This window comes from Cervus canadensis, chromosome 7 (assembly GCF_019320065.1).
Source record: "Cervus canadensis isolate Bull #8, Minnesota chromosome 7, ASM1932006v1, whole genome shotgun sequence".
In the NCBI taxonomy this organism is placed as follows: domain Eukaryota; kingdom Metazoa; phylum Chordata; class Mammalia; order Artiodactyla; family Cervidae; genus Cervus; species Cervus canadensis.
In genome coordinates, this window is record NC_057392.1 from 4212837 (window position 1) to 4236844 (window position 24008).

Sequence of the window (24008 nt, forward strand, 5' to 3'; positions counted from 1 at the left end):
CCCTCAATTGACTGAGAACCTGTGAGTACAAAAGGACTATGCTTCACTCACTGTGCTGTCCCCAGCCCTTTAGGCCATCCAATTCCTTTGATTCTGCAGAGTAGGAGAGAAAAGTATTCTTCTGCAACAAGCCTCTGATTGACCATGAGAAGGATGCTAAGAGGCATCCGACTCCTCTCTCCACAGTGGAGATGAATGAAAGGCCCATCCAGTGAGATCTGAAGTTTAGTGGGCAGCTATTGAAGGCACCTTTGGGAACAGAGAAAGCACTTAAAGGGCTCCATAGTCAAGGCTTAGCCATAAACACATTTAACATCTTACAAAAGCCAAATATCAATTCATAGAAAAAGTATTCCCTCTTGTCAGTTAAAGAAGAAAATATGGATTGACTGAAAGAGCACTGTATTTGGGATAGACTGACGCTCCATGTGGACAGGGATCCTGTATCTGTCTTGGCCATCACTGTGGTCCCAACCTTGAGCCCTGACATTTTGTCAAATGTCAAAATTAAAAGACACAGATGTGCATTCCATCTCTACCATTTTTTCAAGCCAGGTAGACTCAAACAGGCAAGTCATTCATTCTCAAAGTCTTGGTCACTTAACAACGAAAGGCAGCAAAGATGGAAAACTATTATATCAATAAATACCTTACCTCCTTACCTTACAGTTTACTCATTGCTTTCACATTTACTATCTTGATTAATCATCAAACCTGTAGCTGAAGAGAAGGCCTCTCTTCTCAAGGGGTCAGAAACAGAATCACAGACTTGGACTTCTCATGCATGGCCCTGATCAGAGGCCAACTGATTTCAGCTATCTAAACTTTAAATTACCTTAAGGAGCTCATTCTGATTGACCACTAAACATTCAGAGCTTCTCAGATTACCTTTTTTCCACTGATGATGATCTGGGGTTTAACTTGATAGAAAAAGTGATCAAGTCAATTGCTGCTACAGTTGTTTTTCCAAAATTAATTCACTTGGCATGAAAACTTTTGCTAAAAAACATCACTGGGTTTCTGTGAGTTGTGTTTCATGGCTGGCATCTCATTGACCCAATAACACTTCAACTCTGCAAGAACTGGGCCACTCTTGACAATACTCTTGAACCAAAACAGTGCCCCAGTGACCCTAAGACTAAGAGAAAAGGGAGATTTTACCAGGATAGAATGCTGAGAGAGCTTTCAGGTGAAAGAATTTCAGAGTCTTGAGAACTTTTGATTTGTTCCCAATGGTTATAAATACTAACTTGCTATAGACATAAACGTTCAATTATGTACTTATTTGATACTGTTTTTCCAGCAAATTATTGATGAATAGCATTAAAACCCTAAGCAGAGTCACATTTATCAAACCTCAGAATTCTAGTTTGCATTGATTTTTATCTATAAACAGTACAAAATATATATCATCAAGGACAAAAAAGAAAAAGAAACCAATAGAGCCATAAATGGTGGCATTTAAGATGACAAAGTGAAATGAAACAATGTGCCTTTGATCATTCACTGTAAATGAGTGGGTTCTGAACCTGTTGGTTTTTTTTTTTTCATTTCAACAATTTAATCTGGATTCTGAGCACTAGCTATGGGAACAAAGTGTGAATACAGCCAGTGCTTTCTGTCTAAGGCATTCAAATCTGTTTGATCAACATCAGTTTTAGGTCACAGATTGTCATGCATCATTTGAGACTTTTCAACTGTGATCCATGAAGATAAGTCTACTCTTTTATTTATGGAATGCAGAGGGTCCCACAGTGGGAATTCATTGTCAGGGGTGGGCGAGTGGGGAAGGTCTGTAATTAAACAACATTCTTCTACACACATTTACCGATGTTTTCATCTCAAATTCAATAGAAGTTCTACTTTTTCAGCACTGCTAACATCTCCTGTTTCTTACTTCTCCAACAAATTGAAGGGACTTTCATTATTTTTCTCTTAAATGTTATTTCCTGGGACTGGTTCTTTAAACAATTTGAGTTTCTCAATAACAATTCTGGTTTCCTCTAATACTGAGTTTCTCCTGTCAACCATTCCCCCCAAAACCTTTTGTTTTTTATAGTGAAAGCCATCCCATCCCACACCAAGGCAAAACCCTCTTCTACCTTACTAAGGTAGATAGCCATCTATCTTACTATCGGGAAAAGTCAGTTTCTCCTGTTATCTTTGGAATTTCTGAAGCAGACATGTCTCTGTGCAGTGAGTTATAACCCAGATATTCTAGTTTTATAGCTCTGAATTGCTCAAAAGAGTCAACTGTAAAATTTTAGTTTGTTGTAAAGTCTAAAGTCTCCTTCACAACTGGAATTTATGAACAGATTATCTTTAACTCTCCTACAAAAGAACATCGATACTTTCTGATGAAACGCATGTTTTACATAAGAGAAAAACTCTAATTAGCCCTCTCTCACCCTTTCTGCATCCACAGTATTACCAAAAAGCAACCTGCCTTCACAGAAGACACCCTCTATATTTCTCACCAAAAAAATGACAAGTAGGCACTTTCAGACACTGTAGTACTGGAAAGAAATAAGATGATCAAAGTTGACAGCCTCACATCTGATGTGGTTTTAAGTCAGCAAAATTTCCAGCAATCAAAACTGCATAATCAGTTTATAACCAATAAACCAACAGACAGCACAAAGGCCTCTTTCTCCCTGATTTTCATCAAAAGGTGGACTGAGATTGTTGGATAGTGAAAGGTATTGAGTAAGGGCCTGAGGCAGGCGGCCTTCTCTTTCATGTCCAGAGACTGACCCTGAGGATGCACAGGATGAGCTCAGTGGAGGCAGAGGCCAGAAACAGAGGGGCTCAGGCAGCACAGGGAGGAGAGAAATGTGCTCACTGGGTTCCAGGCTGAGGCTCCCAGGAGAGAGTAATGAGGTCCATTAAGGAAGGAGGGACGGGACATTCTCTTACAGCCACGTCAGCTGGTCAAGTGTGGGGCCTGCCAGTCTTGCCTCTAAATCACCTAAATGATCTAGATGACTCAGGCCTCTGACCTGCGGCATTCCCTGAGGTATCGACACCCACCTCCACCTGCAACACTGACTTCAGAATTCTCTGGACTGAAGGATCCTGGAGGAGGTGTCCAGGTACGCATTCAGCCTGAGGATTTTGACCACAGTTCAAAGATCTGAGACCAGGGTAAGGGGCAGGACCTAAAGATCTTCCAGGAACTCCCACCATGGATCCCAGGTGAAAAAGTCCTTGCGAACTGTTCACCCTAGAGTCCTTAGGCTCATACACAAGGTGAGTGTCTCACTTCCATACCCCAGAGGCATTTCCTGGATCACCACCAACTCACATCCATCACCTCAAATGAGCTTTATGTGCACTCAGAGGAGGAGATGCCATCTCTGCTGCCTCCAGAAAGGCTTTGAGGGTAAAAAGAAGATAAAGACTGAGTGGGATAATTTTAAAAACAAAACCCAGAAAGATGTATCTCTGTTGTTTTGTTTCTCTTATGAAATCCTGGCTCATAGATCGTTGGGAGTGTCACCAGCTAAAATCTGTAGCCATTCTAAGCATCTGTTAGGGTTACCACGGATAAAGTTTTGCATTTTACTTTAGCTCTCTGTGCCTGAAGTCACAGGGGCCTGAAATCCAAGCTCAGCTCAGCCACTTGTTAATGACGTGACATCAGAAATGTGATTTCTACACAAGTCTCAGTCTTCGAGGCTATAAAACGGGAATAACTGCACCAATCTCTCAGAATGGTTTGTAGAGATTCAATGATATATTTCTGGTAAAGTGTTCAGTACAGTGTCTGGTCTATAGAAAACATCCTAAAATACAAGCTATGAATATTACCATTATTTTTAAAAAGTTACATGATGTAGTCATTTTACACAGGGCTATGATATATTACTCTAGAATTTAGTATCTGGGTATTGTTTAAGTGTATGAGACATTAACTTCAATGTACTGCCTGATTTTGCTTTGGCTGACCAATCAATTTTGACTAATGTCATGGTTTTTTAAAAAAAAGTAATTCCTCTATATTTGGCCAAGCCTTTCCTTCCCACGATTAACCATCTCTCAAGCTGTTTCTCTGCTCAACTGCTCTTTCTTCTTGACTCTTACAAGAGGAGGTATCAGGCCTTCCCTGGTGATCCTGTGGCTAAGACTCCCAACTCCCAATGCAGGGGACCTGGGTTCAATCACTGGTCAGGGAACTAGATCTTATATGCTGCAACTAAAAGATCTGGTGTGCCGTGACTAAGGTCAGCACAGCCAAACAAATAAGTATTTTAAAAAAGAGAGAGAGAGAAGAGACAACACTGCCAGTTGAAGACGGTGATCAACTGCAGTGTGACTGACAACAGAAAGGAGGAGTGCCTTCCAACAGCTCCCTTGATGCTGTGTGCTCATGGAAAGCTCAATGAAAAGACTGTGTTTTGATTTGCAAAACAGCTATTTGCAACATCTGTTCGAAATAAACAAAATATAGCAAACTACTTCTTGATCCAAGATGGGTTGAGAAGCACTGCCTTCTGTCTGTTTTTTTCCAGGTGGAAAGTCTGATCACAATTCTATCTCAAACTTAGCCCCACATTTCTGGGCCATAAACACCACTCTCAGAAGCATTGCTCCTGGTAATGTAAAATGTCCCTCTCAAACACACTCTCAGTCCAAGGATCTGGGGCCCACTTGGGGCCCATCTGCTGCCCCTGACAAGATAAGCTACCACATCCTTTCCCTCGATGAAAGGAAGTCCTCAACTTGATCACGTGGCGGTCCCCAGGTCTGCAGTCATACCCTTATTCTGTGCACTCAACGCTGAATTAGCCAGTCACCTCTAGTGTCTCGTCTCTTCCAGTTACACAGATATCCTCCCACTAGTTACCAAGATCCCCCCAAATCCACAGAATATCTCCATGGCAAATGAATCTTGGGATTGTTAACCTTGAAAAGTCAGGGTTAACGAAAGTGTAGCAGAAGATCTGGCTACACCACTAATTAGCTTAGTTACGTATATCTCAGCTCCTCCTCTACATCATGAGGGGATGATGGCCTGGATGAAGGGTTACCTCATAGCTCTGGTAGCTCAGCTGGTGAAGAATACCACCTGCAATGCAGGAGACCCCGGTTCGATTTCTGGGTCTGGAAGATCCCCTGGAGAAGGGATAGACTACCCACTCCAGTATTCGGGCCTGGAGAATTGCATGGACTGTATAGTCCATGGGGTTGCAAAGAGTTGGACATGGCTGAGTGACTAAGCACAACACATAGCTCTAAGATCCTTAATGCCCACCTTCCCCATGTCAAATACACTTGTTTGTTTATTCATGCAATAACAGTTGAGTATCTAATACTGCAAATCTACATGCCTGGCATTGTGAGGAATTAAAGAACATCCCCCAAAGAACTTATCTCAAATAGGAAGTGAGACAACCACACAACTATATGAAAAAGAGAAGCAGATAATGTCATAACTGGGTATTATTTATAATATAAGGAGAAAATGATCATTACCAACACCCCAAACCTGAAACTAAAGCGATTTTCAAAATATCTTTTCTTCTCTGCATCTAGCCTTTTTTTTGGGGTGGGGGGCATGTGGCAAGGCATGAGGGATCTTAGTTCTCTGACCAGAGACCAAACACACCTGTGCCCCTTGCAGTGGAAGCTCTGAGTCTTAATCATTGGATCGCCAGGGATGTTCCTGCACCTAGTCTTTTACCAAATGCCTCCCCCTTTGTATGATTTCTTACATCTGTGTTCTTCACTCTGCACTTAGAATCACATGCTTACGTCCAGGCCTTAGGCAACTCTCCTCTATTATGGATTGACCCCTATCCGCAGAACTTAGAGGTCATGATCGATGACCTCTGATGAAGATATGAGAAACATCCCATCAGACTGGTTTGACTTGTCCATTGTCTTGCTAGAGCTCTAAGGTAACCTCCTTCATTTCACAGAACATCCACATTAAATCCCTTTACCAAACTGTCCCTGTTTCACTTCCTCCCACAAATAGTACCAAGAGCATTATTTTTGCTTAGTTCTGTGTGGGATGTCTACATCATAGACTTGAAGCTCCCAGAGCTTACACACATTGGTCAGGAATTGGGACATGTATTAAAATTCAACAATCCAGGATACTAAAGATGAAGGGGGATACTAGCACAGACAACACTAACAAATGTTAGAGGCTTCAGAAGGGGGAGAGCTACTTTCTGGCTATAGTAATAGAAGAAGCCTTCTAGGAAGAGGCTCACCTGAGCTACACCTTGCTTCGTAGGCAAGACTTCAACAGAGAAAGAGGCAAACAGGTACTCTGAGACAAGGAAAGATGGCAATTTCAAGATCAGTCAATTGTTAGTGGGGGCTTGAGAGGGTACTCTTTGCTTTGTCGGGGGGTGGGGGTTGGCTATACCACCCGACATTCGAGATCTTAGTTCCCTGACCAGGGATCAAACTGCACTCCCTGCATTGGATGCTTGACATCTTAACCACTGGACCTCCAGTGAAGTCCCTAGAAGGTACTGTTTGAAATGAGTTTACAAGGTAAGCAAGTTTAGTAGCAGGAATAGCTAATTTTCAGTTTAAGCCAGACTACAAAATAAGAGGGGGCTTCCTGAATGGCTCAGAAGGTAAAGAATCCGCCTGCAATGCAGGAGACATAAGAGACTTGGGTTCAATCTCTCAGTGGGGAAGATCTCCTGGAGGAGGGCATGGTAACCCACTCTAGTACTCTTGCCTGGAGAATCCCATGGACAGAGGAGTCTGGCGGGCTTCCGTCCATGAGGTCACAAAGAGTTGGCCACCACTGAGTGACTAAGTGCGTGCGTGCTCATGTGTGTGTACACGCACACACACACAAGGTAAGGAGGTAGAAGAGAAAAAGGAAGTGCAATAATCTCACTAAACTCTGAGGACAGTATCAGCAGGGGATGGCATAAAGAGCCCTGCAAATCAGAAAACCTGGGTCCGAGGCCCAGCTTTGCCAAGGAGGGGCTCCACGGCCACATCAAGTCATTTAACCTGGTTGGTTTCGGTTTTCTCAGTTGTAAACTGAAGCAGCTGAACTGGCTGACCTCGAAGGTCTCCACAGGCCAAAACTAAACCAACTGTATATTATTTCTTCCATTAAAACATTCATCATGGTAGCGGGGAGGGTTGGGGGGAGTTGAAGGAAACAGCAATATCTGTATTATCTTTCCATAAAGATGTCTCCTCCTGAACTACAAATTTCTTTCTTCTAAACTTATTAATTCTATGTATCTGCCTCCCATCTTGCAAATTTAACACTTAAAAATGTTCAGTGTGCAGTCCCAAAATTTTATTTATGGCTCACAGGTTATCCAAGAAATGTGTGCGGCACAGCCTTAAAATCTTACGAGTGTGTCCAATATGGCAGACCCAGGATAAAATATTTCTGTGTGAGTTAGAAAATGTGACTGAGTAAAGAAAGGGGAGAAAGTGAGGGCTGTTACTCATCTAAGAGGCAGCTCCCTTTCAAGAGTATCAAACGATGCCTGAAAAAACAGTAATGTAGAAAAGTAAGGCGGAAATACATCTTGGACTTTACGAAGTCTGTATTATATGTACTGCCGAAGCAAACACTGAACGTCTCTACTTTAAAATGCAGCTGAAATGCATAAAGTTTTTGGCACTGAAATACGCTGAAAGTTGGCTCTTTTTTTTTTTTTTTAATGCCGCATCCAGGAGACCTCCGCTCCGGAAAAGGCACCCAAACCAGAAACCACAGATCTCACTCGAGTCCTATTGATCCTATGCAGCAAAAGGTCAAAGGCAAATAAACCAGGCACACAAGCAAAAGAGGCTGGATCAAAAAGCCTCATCAGTAGCCATCCAACGTTTAAGAGACAGGAAAACAGAAAAGTTAACAAAATGCCTAACTTCATGCAAAGAATCATAATGCCGTTCTCCAGCTTACTGTGCAAACAGTATATACACAGGATGTAACTAACACCTGTCCACATTACTTGCTGCCCAGACTGGGCACAAGCGCACCCCGAGGTCGGCGGGCGCCGGAGACACCTCTCCAGCGAGGGAAACCTGCAGAGACTCCTCTGGAGCCGCCGAGCGCCGGCGAGGAAGTAAAGCTCTATTTTCTGCCTATCGGTGGAGACTTTCTCTCGCTCGGACCCCCTCCGCCGCACCGCGCACGTACCTGCAGCCGCCGTTCTGCCCTCGAGCCCGCAGCTGCCGCTCCGGATCCCGGCACACGCAGGTCTGCTCTGAGGCTCCCCGGTCGCGCCTGCCTAGCTGCTGCCCTGGCGCCACTACGCATGCCCGGCCGGCACTCCGGCAGGCGGACTCCGAATCCACTTGCCGCGTTTTGACTGCGGCTCCCGGGGGAAAGGACCGGAGGCCAAGAGCTGAAGTGGAGTTGCAGGTGGTGGGAGAGGCGAGGGAGAGAGGGGGAGAGGTGGAGGGGCACTGGGCAACTTTATCCCTACTGCCCAAAGCGACCCAGGACACATCCTCCGCCAAGCCTAAAGATGACCATCTACACCACTTGGATGAGCTTACAAATGCTTCGCGAACTTGATCGTGGATAGGAATCACCTGGAGGGATTGGTGGACCACAGATCCCACTCTCAAGAGTTCAGATTCAAGTAGCTCTAGATAAGGACCCACCATCTGCATGTCTGACATTTTCTCAGGGGAAACTGGCTCTGCTAATTGGGATACCACATGCTACGAACTTCTAATCAAGAGAAAAGATATAGATACACACACACACACACACACACACACATATGGTCTAATCAAGAGAAAAGATATAGATACACACACACACACACACACACACACACACACACACACACACACACACACACACACACGGGCTTCCTTGGTGGCTCAGATAGTAAAGAATCCTCCTGCAACGCAGGAGACCTGGGTTCGATCCCTGGGTTGGGAAGATCCCCTGGCGGAGGGTATGATAACCCATTCCAGTATTCTTACCTAGAGAATCCCCATGGACAAGGGGCCTCTTGGGCTATAGGGTCGCAAAGAGTTGGACACGACTGAGCTACTAAGCAGAGCACAGGCACCATGCCCTCCTCCAGGGGATCTTGCCCACCCAGGGATCAAAACTTCGTCTCCTGCATCTCCAGCATTGCAGGTAGATTCTATACCCACTGAGCCACCTGGAAGCCTCATGTATATGTATAAATTTATGTAATATATGTATGTAATTTAATATATATTAAATATATGTATATATCAAATTGGAGAAGGAAATGGCAACCCACTCCAGTATTCTTGACAGGAAAATTCCACTTTCAGAGGAGCCTGGCGGGCTACAGTCCATGGGGTGACAAAGAGTCAGCCACGAAAAGTGACTGACCTCTGGTCCAGAGAAAAATATATAGATATAGATATTAAAAGAGAAAGTTTTCTCTCTCCTCTCTGGTATTTCACATAGCACTTCCTTTTCATTTAACAGCCACACCTACTTTAAAAATAAATAAATAACTACAGCTCACAAGCAAATAAAGGTGGAATATTTCCTCTAGGATGTGAGTCAAGTGAGTGGAATGCAACCACAAGAGTACTCATATATTTTGCCTGTAGCATAACCTATCGTTGTGGTCTCTCGGACTGTGTCTGGGCAACAAGAGGGGGTCCCCATTTAATTCTAAGTTTTGTGTGACCGTTTAGTGTTTAGCACAGTGCTGGGTACGAAACAGCTGCTCAAGAAATCCTGCGTTGATATTAGTACATCTTGAGAGAAGAAGAAGGATGTTGGAGTTATTTTAGAAACCCAAAGGAGGTGATAGCAATTGGAAGTAGATGGGCTAAGGCTGGGCTTCTCTGGTGGCTGAGTGGTAAAGAATCTGACTGCAATGCAGATCTGGGTTCAATCCCTGGGTTGGGGAGATCCCCTGGAGGAGGGCATGGCAATCCATTCCAGTATTCTTGTCTGGAGAATCCCATGGACAGAGGAGCCTGGGGGGCTATAGTCCATGGGGGCACAGTCGGACACGACTGAGCAAGGCTAAGGCTGAGGAGGATGGGGATTTTTCCCTGTGTTAAACCTGGAGAAATCAGTGGCTTCAGTATCCTTATCTGAGTCCAGATGTACAAGAGGAGGTGTAAGTTCTCACAATGTAAAGGTTAAACACACATCTGCCATGTAATCCAGCCATTCCATTCACAGATATTACCCAAGAGAAACTAAAATATAATCATACAAAGACTTGAATATGAATGTTCATGGCAGCTTTTTTTTCACAATATTTTTGCATGCGTGCTCATTCCTGTCCCACTCTTTGCGACTCTAAGAACTGTAGCCCGCCAGGCTGCTCTGTCTGTGGGTTTTCCCAGGCAAGAATATTGGAGTGGATTGCCATTTCCTCCTCCAGGGAATCTTCCTGACCGAGGGATCGAACCCAAGTTCCCTGCGTCTCCTGTGATGGCAGGTGCATTCATTACGACTGAGCCATCTGGGAAGGCCTATTTTTCACACTAGGCCCAATCAGAAGGAATCCAAATGCCCACCAACAGGTGAATGGATAAACAAATTGTGGTGCATCTATGCAATGGAATACTACTCATCAGAAAAAGGGCAAGGGGAAGAATTACTCATACAGGCTCCAACATGGATAAATTTCAAAATTATTATGCTGAGTTAAAGAGGCCAGAGACAAATAAATGATTCCATTTATATGAAGTTCAAAATAACCTAAATTGACAAAAAGCAAACTAGTAATTGCCTAGAGCCAGGAGTGAAGGAAGGAATGGGCTGTCAAGAGGCAGTAATAATCTTTTGGGGATGATGGAAAAGCAAGCTTTTATTGATTATAGTGGAAATTTTACAGAAATGTACAACTGTCAAAACTAAATTATACACTTTAAATTTATGACATTCATTTTATATATTTTCCAATAAAGGTAAGGAAAATTTAATCAAAGACTCCTATGAGTTCTTTATTTAGTGGGGATATTGACCAAGATGAGGTCTTGGGGAAGTGTAAACTCTAAATATGTGTAACCTGATTTTTAGAGAAGGCAAAAACAATAACAAAAAAATCACTGTCTGTAGAAGAAGTTAAACATAATCAATATAAAATATCTGAAACAACCCACCTGTAAAAGTAACAAACTCCCAAATGTGATTTGTAAATGTATTACTGAAAAAATAAAGTACTTCCCCAAAGTATCTCACAAAAATAAAAGTGAACAAAGTATATAATTAGAAATGCACACCAATGCATACTAATGATAAAGAAAACTGTTACCTGCTAAACTGATTACATATCCACCAGTGAGAAATAAGTTCTCCAAATTGTGTTTCCAGGAGCCTGGGGTGTCATGGAGATGATAAATAAGCAGAACTCTGGGTTAAGGATCCCAGTCCAACCAGAGCACTATTACTTCCATATCCAGGTATACTATGAGAATTTATTTGATAAGAAGATCCCACTATTAATTGAAAGAGTAATAGTTTGAAAGCAATGGAAATAATGCCATCAGGTAGGAAGAAGTCACAGAGAAAAGATGTTGTATTTGGTTGGCACAACTATTCTGGTTGTGCCAGAAGTATACACTCAAAAGTATACACTCTAGTTATCATAACCTTATGTTCCTGTTTTTCCACAGTAGTCCCAACTTTAAACATTTGTTTACAATCACCTGAATTTATGCCCAATTATATGCTCCACCTGTAGGTTAAAAAAAATAAAATCACTAACTTCAAGTGAAATAGGGATCATTTTCTGGCTCTTCTACAGCTTATAAAAATATTAGTAATATAATAATAAGAATAATACATAAGTTCCAATACTTTGGCCACCTAATGCAAAGAGCTGACTCATTGGAGAAGACCCTGATGCTGGGAAAGATTGAGGGCAGGAGGAGAAGCGGGCAACAGAGTATGAGACGGTTGGATGGCATCATCGACTCAATGGACATGAGTTTGAGCAAACTCAGGGAGATAGTGAAGGACAGGGAACCCTGGCAAGCTGCAGTTCATGGGGTCTCAAAGAGTCGGACAAGACTTAGCAACTGAACAACAACAAAGGACAAAGGTGGAGATTCAGAAATATTAAAAACAGAGAGAGAATGAATGAGTGGTGGACTAGGATTCCAACTCAAATCCAACTCCAAATTTGTGTTATCACAACAAGTCCCTGCAAATTTACAACATATCCCTTGAACGAAAGAAAAGTGAAGGAAAGAGTTAGTCACTCAGTCGAGTCCGACCCACCAAGCTCCTCTGTCCATGGAATTTTCCAGGCAAGAATACTGGAGTGGATAGCCATTTCCTTCTCCAGGGGATCTTCACAACCCAGGGATGGAACCCGGGTCTCCCACATTGCAGGCAGACTCTTTACTGACTGAACCACTAGGCAAGTATATCCCATACTCAAGAAAAAAAAAAAAACCAACCAGGTATTTGGGGTTATAAAGTGAATTTCTGTGAATGTTGTTAGTGTTAGTTCCCCAAAGTCTGGTGTTTTCTAAAATGTTTATAATCACACCAATTGCTACCCATCCCTTGATCCTAATCCTGAAGTCAGCTCCTACCAGTTTACCTCCTATTTCAGGAAAAGTAGGAGCATTTTTATTTTTTTAATTTAAAATTTTAAAAAATTTGGCCACACTATGCAGCATGTGGGATCATTCCCCAACCATCAAACCCATGCCCCCTTGCAAAATGCTCCCCTAAATTAGGAGCATTTAGAATGACATTGGATAATACCAAGAGGCATGGTAGGAACATTTTTATTTGATCTTTACCTTTTTTTCAGAATAAAGAAGAATAATACAAGTGAAAAAGGCTAAGATTCAGTGTAACTCTAGCTTTATTTTTTTATGTCATTTGGAGAAGAAAAGAATAATCCGAGAAATGAAATAGTAAATAATGCAAAATCTCTCTCTCTCTCTGTCTCACACACACTCACACTCACACATATTGATACACTATTTAATAGAAATTGGATCAAAATAGCCAACCAAACACATGCACCTATACCATACCTACCACATAAAATTTCAAGAAATGATAGAGAAGATACCTTTAAGAAGTTTAAAAAAAATCCTAGGAAAACAAGAAAAACTGCCATCAACAAACCAGAAATGTTGAGAAAACAGAATACAGGCCTTTCCTGGTGGCTCAGTGGTAAAGAATCCACCTGCCAACGCAGGAGACACAGTTTTGATCCCTGCACGGGGAAAGTCCCACATGCCTCAAGCAACTAAGTCCATGCACCACAAAAACTGATTCTGTGCTCTGGAGCCCAGGAGCCGCAACTTCTGAAGCCCACATACCACAGCTGCGGAAGCCTTCAGGCCACAGAGACTGTGCTCCACAGTAAGAGAGGCCACCCAGATGAGAAGCCTGCGCACTGCAGCTGGAGAGTAGCCCCACTCACTGAAATTGGAGAGAAAGCCTGTGCAGTGGTGAAGACCAGCACAGCCAAAAATAAATAAATAAATAAATAATTTTTTTTTAAAAACCAGAATACAGAAAGATCACATCGCAGAGAAAGAAAATGGAAGGAGAGTTCAGCTCAAATCATGCAGAGGAGGGGGCTAAGGCAAAGGATGGAACAGTTGAGGGGAAGGTGTGCAAGGTCAGCTAACAGATCAAGAAATGGAAAGAGGGCCCTGAGAGGTTTAGAGCGGCCGGGTTAGCCAACACCTTTCTACTCCTCAGTGGGGTCTAAACTGTGATCCAATCAGCTACAGAGTTCCAGGAATAAGAACAGTCTTCCACACCTGGAGGGTGAGCTACCAACACATTCTTACCTCTCAAGTACTGTTTTTTACCCCAGATTGGCAGAGGATGGCTATGTGCATGCTCAGTGACTAAGTTGTGTCTAACTCTTTGTGACTTATGGATTATAAGCCCACCAGGTTCCTTTTTCCATGGGATTTCCCAGGCAAGAATACTGGAGTGGGCTGCCCAGGGATCGAACCTGAATCTCCTGCATCTCCTTCATTGGCAGGTGAATTCTTTACCACTGAGCCCCCTGGGAAGCCCTGAGGATGGCTACAGTGAATAAAAAGGTAAAATGAGGCCTTTATGGGCGGTCCAGTGTTTAAGACTCCATGCTTCCACCAAAGGGGGCGCGCATTTGATCTCTGGTCAGGGAACTGAGATCCTAAAAAATTTAATAAAGAGAAAAAAAATTCTAAAATACAAAATTGTTAAATCAACAATACTTCAATAAAAATAAATGAAATACAAAATTAAACAGATAACTATACATTATATCACACATTTGAGGAAAAATGACTGTGAGAAGCACCATCTCTACAAATAATATTAGAGAAAACAGAGCTAGGCAATAATCAGAAGATAACATTTGAAAAATATTATTGATAACTTCAAAGAATAATAACACATTTCAAGTACAAAAATTTTGATTAGATAGTTGGGAATTTAAAACTTCGATGACTGAGATAAAGAATGAAATAGATGATCCCATTTTAGAATAGATGTAGGTGAGCAGGTAGGAACTGGAAGAACCAGCTGAGGAATTTTTCCAGGACTAAGTCAGCCTAACAAACACTGAGGGGAAACCACTTGAGGGCATGGAAGGGTGATCTGGGACTGTTTACTACATTCTCTATCCTCCCGCACACCTTCCACATCCTTAGTTGAAAAAAATAAACTAATGTGCAACATGAAACAGATGAGAAATAGGAAAGGAAAACAGCTGTGGGTGTGACAGACTGTCTCCACATATTTTTTCATCTATCATGTATTTATGCAGATGATGATACATCAGAATAATGAGGAAGTGGACTTCCCTGTCGGTCCAGTGGTTGGGAATCCACCTGCCAATGCAGGGGACACAGGTTCGATTCCTGGTCCAGGATGATTCCATATGCCTTAGGACAACTAAGTTTGTGTACCACAACTATTGGGCATACATGCTGCAACTACTGAAACCCACACACCCTAGAGCCCCTGCTCTGAAACAAGAGAACCCACCCCAATGAAAAGCCCTTGCAACAGAACTAGAGAGTAGCCCCTGCTCTTTGCAACTAGAGAAAGCCCATGTGCTGCAACAAAGACCTAACACAGTCAAAACTAAATAAGTGAAAAAAATTTTTTTAAATGGAAAAGTGAGAGACTAGTCAATAATATACTGACACTGTGGATTGTCCCAGCTACCTTCTTAAATGCCTTAAAGAAGTTTGGAGAGCCAAACTCTAAAGACCCAAATTTACTTATCGGTATGGTTCCAGATATGATTTAGGATTCATCAAGTCATGTAAGGCTTCATCAAGTCATTGTGGGCTTCCCTGGTGGCTCAGATAGTAAAGAATCTGCCTGCAATGCAGGAGACCTGGGTTCAATCCCTGGATCAGGAAGATCGCCTGGAGAAGGGAATGGCTGCTCACTCCAGTATTCTTGCCTGGAGAATTTCATAGACCAAGCCTGGCAGGATTTTTAAAGAAAATAAAAATCATCCATGGGATTACAAAGAGTCAGACATGACTGAGCGACTAACACTTTCACTTTCAAGTCATGTAAGAACTTTTGGTTGAAAATTGAATTGTATGAGAAGAGAGGGAAGGCATAATCCTCTTTTGGCAGCTTCCTGATCCTTTTCAGAGTTCACAACCACTTTTACAGATAATTTGGGGAGTTCCTGAATTCTCATGATGAAGCCCATTTCTCCCAACAATTCTGTATATTATCTACATCTTGTAATAAACCTCTTTATTCATAAACTAGCAAAAGGGACTTCAATCCCAACAAATACATGGTCCATATGGGGAACATGTTGTCTTACTCAAAAATGATCAATAAATAAACAAACACTAGGAAACTCAAATACAAAGATCTTGGTAAAAACTATAAAAGAACACTTTTAACCTTGGGGTTAATCTTCCTGCGTGTGTGCTAAGTTGCTTCAGTCCTGTCCGACTCTTTGCAACTGTATGGACTGTAGACCACAAGGCTCCTCTGTCCATGGTATTCTCCAGGCAAGAATACTGGAGCGGGTTGCCATGCCCTCCTCCGGGGCATGACAACATATACATGATCCTTCCTGACCCAGGGATCAAACCCAAGTCTTCTGTATCTCCTGCATTGCAGGCAGATTCTTTACTTAAAACCACCAGCTTCCCTTGTAGCTCAGTCAGTAAATAATCTGCCTGCAATGCAGGAGACCCAGGTTTGATTCCTGGGTCAGGAAGATCCCCTGGGGAAGGAAATGGCAACCTACTCCAGTATCCTTGCCAGGAGAATCCTATGGACAGAGGAGCCTGGCAGGCTACAGTCCATAGGTTCACAAGAGTAGGACATGATTTAGCAATAAACTACCACCACCAGGGAAGCTCTTATCTTCCTAAGGAATACTCAAAACTCAGAATACATTAGGGAAAATATGGACAGATTTGATACAATAAAAAATAAAATTTCTGTATGACAAGCAACTGACAAACAAAAAGTATTTTTACAGTATCTATCAGAAAAGAGTTAATGTCCATAATATATTAAAATGCTCCTATAAATCAATAAGAAGATGCAACCAAAATAAAACTGATAAAGTCTTAAGTAGGTAATTAACAGAAAAAGAAATCCAAATAATTAATAGACATATGAGTAGATGCTTGAACTTGTTGGCAAGAAGACAAATGCATTTATGTATATACATAAATATGTATGTGTATATGTATATATATATGCCTTACTTCAAATTAATCAAATCATAATCTCTGGGGATGCCCAACACCTTTAATTTTTCATATTATGTTGTAATATATAAATAAATATATAAAGTAATGTTTATATATATAAATAAGTTATATATTATAAAATAATATATCTTTGGGCTTCCCAAGTGGTGCTAGTGGTAAAGAACCTGCCTGCCAATGCAGGAAACATAAGGGATGCACGTTTGATCCCTAAGTTGGGAAGATCCCCTGGAGTAGGAAATGGCAACACACTCTGTATATTTATATATTTATGTCTTACTGGGGCTTCCCCGGTGGCTCAATGGTAAAGAACCTGCCTGCCAATGCAGGAGATGCAGGTTTGATCCCTGGGTCAGGAAGATTCCCTGGAGGAGAAAATGGCAACCCACTCCAGCATTCTTGCCTGGAGACTCCCAGACAGGGGAGCCTGGAGAGCTACAGTCCATGGGGTCGCTAAGAGTTGGACACGACTGAGCAACTGAGCATACACATACACACGCACATTACATCACAAGTACTTACTTATAACTGAAAGCTGGTAACTTTTGACCACCTTCATCTAATTCCCCCCTCCGCCTTTTGGGTGGGTGGTTGGTCCCCTAAGCTTGATGTGCTTCTCTGGTCCCTATAATCTTGTGTCAGGTGGTTTCTTGGCCACTCCTCCCTCGATTAGCAACTGTTGATCAGCCCTTTGGAACTCAGGAAAGGTCACAGAGGCTGGAGTCTTGCTTTGTGTCTGGACTTACTGAGGTTCAGTTTCTTTGTGTCTCAGCACAGAAGGAATTCAGTGAGAGGCCAAGTAACAGGCAAGAAACAGGTTTATTAACATAGGACGCTTGTAAGAGATGCAAGCTGGCAGGCAAGCAAGCTCTGCCTGGCTTGAATATTCTTGATGGTAGGTTCCCCCTTTTATCTCTTTAAATACATCACACCACTCCATTCTGGCCTGCGGAGTTTCTGCTGAGAAGTCAGCTGATAGACTGATGGGAGTTTCCCTGCCCATAATTTGTGGCTTTTCTTATACTGCTTTCAATATTTTCTTTACTTTTAATTTTTGTCATTTTAATTACAGCGTGTCTTGGTGTGGTCTCTTTTGGGTTGATCCTGTTTGGGACTCTGTGCTTCTTGAACTTGTTTGTCTGTTTCCTTTCCCATGTTAGGGAAGTTTTTGGCTATTATGTGTTCAAGGATGTTTTCTGTTCCTTTCTCTCTTCTTCTGGAATCTTTATAGAAATGTTAGTATGCTTGATGTTGTCTCAGAGACCTCTTAAATTGTTCTCATTTCTTTTCTTTTTTTTTTCTTTTCTCTGTTCAGTTTCAGCATTTCCACTACTCTGTCTTCCAGCTTGCTGATCCATTCCTCTGTACCATCTACTTTGATTCCTTCTAGTGTACTTTTCATTTCAATTATTCTTCATCAGTTTCTTCTTTATATTTTCTCTTTGTTAAAAACCTCACATCTCACTCTGCTCACCCAATCTTCTCCCTAGTTTTTTGAACATCTTTATAATCATTACCTTGAACTGTCTGTCAGGTAGATTGCCTATCTCCATTGAGTTCTTCTTCTGGGGGTTTGTCTTCTTCCTTCATTTAGAACATATTCCTCTATTGCCTGGGTTGGCCTAATTTTTTGCCTTTATTTGTATGTATCTGGTAGGTTGGTTATGTTTCCTGACCTTGGAGAAGTGGCTTCTTGTAGATGTCCTATGAGTTCCAACAGCACACTGCCCTCTGGTCACCAGGCCTATATTCTAGGAGTGCTCCCCATTTGGGCTATGCCTTCTGTTGGGATGTGCTGACTACTGTGGGTGGTCTGTAGGCATGGCTGGTCCCTGACCTGGTTAGTTGCCAGGTCCTGCTTTGTGTAGAGGCTGCTGTCTGTGGGGCCCTGGTGGGTCTGGGGACTAGTACTGGCCCCTGGTAGGTGGGGTCAGGTTCTGGGGTGCATGATTGCTGGGCTGTGGGTGCGGGATCTAGTATTGGCCTGTTGGTAGGTGTGGCCAGTTCCTGATATAAGGTGTCCCAAAGCTAGTGTTGGCACACTGGTGAGTGTGGCTCAATCCCAGGGCAGATGGGTGAGGGGTCTAATTTGTCTCAGATCTGTCATTCATCTGCTGGTGGGCAAGGCCAGGGTCTGGGGTAGGGGTAGGGTGTCCTAGGGCTGGTGTTGGCCTGCTGGTGGGCTGGACTAGGACCCAGGGGGTCTTGGGACTGGTGCTGGCCTGCTGATGAGAGGGCTGGGTCCTGGTACAGCAAGCTGCAGGGCTTGGCAGTCCTGGGCCTAGCGTCCACCCATGGTGAGTAAGGCCACTTCCTGGGGCTAGTACCAGCCCACTAGTGGACAGAGCTGCACCCTAGGGTCTCTGGTTGCAGAGCCTGGGGTCCTTGAGCTGGTGTTTTGGCCTACTAGTGGGTGGAGCTGGGGCCCAGGGGGTCCTAGGGCTGGTGTCTACCTACTGATGGCTGAGGCCAGTCCCTGGGCTAATACCAGCCCACTGGTGGATGGAACCAGGTCCCAGGGGCTCTGGCTGTGGGGCCCTAAGGCTAATGCTGATGCACTGGTGTTCAGGGCCAGGGCCAGGGCCCCCTGGTGTGTGGGGCTGAGTTAGGGTGGCTGTGTGCTCAGGGGGGTTTAAGGCAGCACTGGTAGATGCTGCTGGTAGATGAGACTGTCAAATGCCAGTGGGCAGGGCTGAGTCCTGGTGCCAATCCTGCCAGTGACAGGATTCCAAATGGCATTTGTCAGCTCCAGTGTCCTTGTGATAGACGGTGCTCCCCAAAATGGCTGCTACCACTGTCTGTGTCTCCAGGGTGAACTCCAATTGCTGTGCCTCTCTGGGAGGCTGACCCAGGCTCATTTCAAATTCTCACTTCTGCCCTGAGTTCTGGAGCGTGTGACATATTCTGTGTGCCCTTTTAAAGTCTCTATTTCCCCCAGCCCTCTGGCTCTCCCACACTTGTCTTCAAAGCCAAACTTTTTGAGGCCTTGTCTTCCTGGTGCAAAACCCCTAGCTTGGGGAGCCCAATGTGGGGCTCAAACCCCTCACTCCTTGGGTAGGCAGTTGCGATTATGCTTCAGTTTGTGTGTTGCCCACCTGGGTCTTAACTATACCATGTTGCCACCATGCTTACCTATCACATTGTGGTTCCTTCCTTATATCTTTAGTTGTAGAAATCTTTTCTGCTGGTCTTCCAGTCTTTCTCAACAATAGTTACTCTGTAAATAATTACATCAATAATTCTGATGTGCCTGTGGGACGAGGTTAGCTCAAGGTCTTCCTACTCTGCCTTCTTGGATTCTAATGAGGTTTACCATCACCCAGATACTTTAAAAAAGCTTCTCACTCACATAATTTCAAATGTGTGGTCAAGGGTAAGAAACACTACTCTAAAATAGTGCTAACCCAAAGTGTGGTACACAGACAAGCAGCATCAGCATTACCTAAGAGCCCATTAAAAATGCAAGTCATTGAGGTCCCTTTCAGACCCATTGAATTAGAATGGGCTGGTGCTCAGGAATCTGTTTTAATAAGCCTTTCAGGTGATTCTGATGCATGCTCAAGTTGGAGAACTCAGAATCATCTCTTCAAGCTTTACTTGTATCACAGAGCTTCTTGTGCTCAGTTGCTAAATTGTGTCCAATTCTCTGCAACCCCATGGACTGTAGCCTGTCAGGCTCCTCTGTCCAAGGGATTTCCCAGGCAAGAATACTGGAGTAAGTTGTCATTTCTTCCTCCAGGAGATCTTCCTGACCCAGGGATCAAACCTGCACCACCTGGTGGCTCAGTGGTAAAGAATCCGCCTGGCAATTCAGGAGACATAGGAGATTCGGATTCAATCCCTGAGAAAGGAAGATCCCTGGAGGAGGAAATGGCAACCCACTCCAGTATTCTTGCCTGATAAATCTTATGGACAGAGGAGCCTGGCGGGCTACAGTACATAGGGTTGCAAAGAGTCGAATATGCCTGAGCACACACAAAAAATAATGGTTGCAAATGCAGATAATCCTTACCATTCAAACACATTTGATATAATCTTAGGGTCATCGTTCAGAACTTAGCAATGTAAATGCCAATAATTCATTACTGAGATAGAAATCTCCTGGACACATACAAAAGTACTCCATGTCATTTCTGAATTATCTCCAAATACAATGGAGTCCTACTCCTGTAATACAGCTTTAGTAGATGTACACATGGATAGGAAGATAAATGGTTTATGTTTAAGTTTCTTCAATATTTTAAGTTCCTTTATGAGAACAAGGTATTTTTTTGATAATGTACTTTTTCAATGTTTCTCTTAAATGGATTTAATAGAATTAAACTAATTCATTAATGCAGCTTGGCTGTACAGAATCACTTGTTCTGCATCATTAAGTTTCAGAATGTTGACTTGTGGTTATGTTGGTCTGTTACTTGAGGCTTTATCCAATGAAAACCAACAGACATGTGCCCCTTCTTACCCACTAAACTGGCAATATTCAACACATGGTCAAGCTACTGAAGCACATGAATGGCATAATCACATTCAGATTTTGGAAAGATGCTCTGTCTGCTGTGTAGAACAATTCCAAACAGCATTGGCATCACCTTGGAGCAAAGTTTTAAAACCATTAAAAATGAAAATTACTAAGTAGTAAAAAAGAAATAACTTAAAAATTTTTTAAGAAATGAAAGTTATTAAAAATAATTTGAAATGTGAATCTGCGTGTGCGTGTGTACCAAGGAGGTGTGTATTGAAGTCCATTCAGTTGTAGAAAGGAACTTGTAAAATTGTTTATATTTCTTAAGCTCGTTTCTTTAAGATTTCTATTTTAGTATATACAATAAAATCCTGAGAAAACGGAATTTAAAACAAAAAGTCCACTGCATTACAATGGAACTTGCTGAGGTAAGCAGCCAGGAATTTGGGCTTCTGACAGAACAAGTTCATCTTGGTCTCTTAGGTTGCTGTGCCACCTGGTGGTCATTTCTCACTCTAGTTTAATCATGTGAAAAGTGTTGGTTGCTCAGTCATGTCAGACTCTCTGCGATCCCAGGGACCGCTAGGGTCCTCTGTCCACCGGATTCTCCAGGCAAGAATACTGGAGTGGGTTGCCATTCACTTCTCCAGGGGATCTTCCTGACCCAGAGATCGAACCAGCATCTCCTGCATTGGCAGGCAGATTCTTTACTGTCTGAGCCAACAGGGAAGTTTAATCATCAGTGGGGACAATTCTATACTATAATTATTATAGAATAATAGTATACACAGGCTGGCTGAAACTTCTAGGACATTGGTAGGTATCCTATTGTCAATTGACCTGAGATGCTTGGGTTAGGAAACCAAGGTCCCAAGGACACAGGAACCCACTCACCTCAGCTTCTTTGCTTCCTGCTTCTCTCCCCACACATTCCACTACCCCAAATGAGACAGAGGGGGAGAGGATGAGAGGAAGACAAGAGGCAATCAATAGCTGACTTATGTCCATGTGTGTTGGAATATAGCACTAAATATATGTGCTTAATAAATATGCATATGTCAGTGTACATATTTTAAATGTTTTCAATAATACTGTTGATCAAAAAAAGTTGGAACACTTCAGTGAGGAGAATAGATTGGAGAAAAAACAAGCCCAAGGGAAGAAAGACAAGCAAGAATGTCATTGAAGTAATTTGGGCATAAGACATCCGATGGTCTGAAACTAGAATGGCAATACGGCACTGGGATTGGGAGAGAAGTGGATGGGTGTGACACTTACAGGAGGTAGAATTGAGTCCTTATCATTAAAAGACACAAAATAGTGTTTACAGATAAATTGATGAGTTGTCTGAGATTTTCTTTAAAATAATCCAATCAGAGAGAGACAAAACAAGAGGGGTGGTTATAGATGAAACAAAGGCTGGCCATATGCTGATAGTTGTTGAGTTGCGTGATGGTCATGGGGCGGGGTGCGGGGGGGGGGGGGCCACATTCCTTATCCTACTCTGTCTCAGTTCAGTTCAGTTGCTCAGTTGTATCTGACTCTTTGCGACCCCATGGACTGCAGCACGCCAGGCCTCCCTGTCCATCACCAACCCCTGGAGTTTACTCAAACTCATGTCCATTGAGTCGGTGATGCCATCCAACCATCTCATCCTCTGTTGTCCCCTTCTCCTCCTGCCTTCAGTCTTTCCCAACATCCGGGTCTTTTCTAATGAGTCAGTTCTTCGCATCATGTGGCCAAAGTATTGGAGTTTCAGCTTCAGCATCAGTCCTTTCAATGAATATTCAGGACTGATTTCCTTTAGGATGGACAGGTTGGATCTCCTTGAAGTCCAAGAGACTTTCAAGAGTCTTCTCCAACATCACCATTTTTGGGTATAGTTGAAAACTGCCATAATAAAAATGTAAACAAAAATAAAATGCGTGGGAAAAATTCAAGAAAAAAATGCAGCAGAAAGGTAGACATATGACATATAAAGCTCAGAGAACCATCTGAACAGAAGGAAGAATTTGGGAGAGGTCAAAGGTCACTCAAATACAACAAATGTTAAATTTATCATGATTAATCTAATCCTACTAAAAGAAAACCTTCACACATGTGTTGAAACCTTATCATTTCATTCCCTTCTATCCCTATCCAGAGGTATTATTCTCCAGGAGTTGATGTATATCCTCCCCTAACCATGTTTCTATACTTTTATCAGACATGTATGCGTACATGACTCACTCACACAAAGTCTGGTTTTAAAATGGTATGTAGTAATTTAATATCGTTATGTATCTCTTTGCACTTTGCTTTTTTCCACTTATCATCTTCAGAATTCATACTTCATTTTACCTAAGAAATTGTATTCTTGTATAAAGTTGTATATATAGTACACATTAGATAAAGAAGTTGTATATACGATATACAATGGAATATTATTCAGCCATAAAAAGGAATGAAATAGAGTCAGTTGTAGTGAAGTGGATGAACCTAGAATCTGTCACACAGAACGAAGTCAGAAAGAGAAAAACAAATACCATAGAAAAATGGTACTGATGAACATATTTGCAGGGCAGGAATAGAGATGCAGAGGCAGAGAATGGACTTGTGGGCACAGAGGGGAAAGGAGACAGTGGGACGAATTGGGAGAGTAGCATTGACATATATATACACTACTATGTGTAAAATAGACAGCTAGTGGGAAGCTGCTCTTTAGCACAAGGAGCTCAGTTTGGTGCTCTGTCATGACCTAGAGGAGTGGGATAAGGGGTAGGTGGGATGAAGGCTCAAGAGGGAGAGGAGAGAGATATATATCCATACACACTTATAGCTGATTCACTTTGTTGTGCAGCAGAAACTAACATCACACTGTGAAGCAATTATCCGTCAATTAAAAATTTTTTTAAAGAACAAAAAATGG

The 24008-nt window shown here is 42.6% G+C and overlaps 1 protein-coding gene across 1 annotated transcript in view; it reads right to left on the minus strand.

Annotated features, from left to right (window-relative positions):
* The window catches only part of PLS1 (plastin 1), a 117504-nt gene extending 109229 nt beyond the window's left edge, over nt 1-8275 (minus strand). Inside the window, exon 1 of the mRNA XM_043474199.1 lies at nt 8141-8275. The gene's annotated coding sequence lies outside the window, so the exon portion shown is untranslated. The remainder of the gene's footprint in view (nt 1-8140) is intronic.
* Between the last annotated feature and the right edge of the window lie 15733 nt (nt 8276-24008).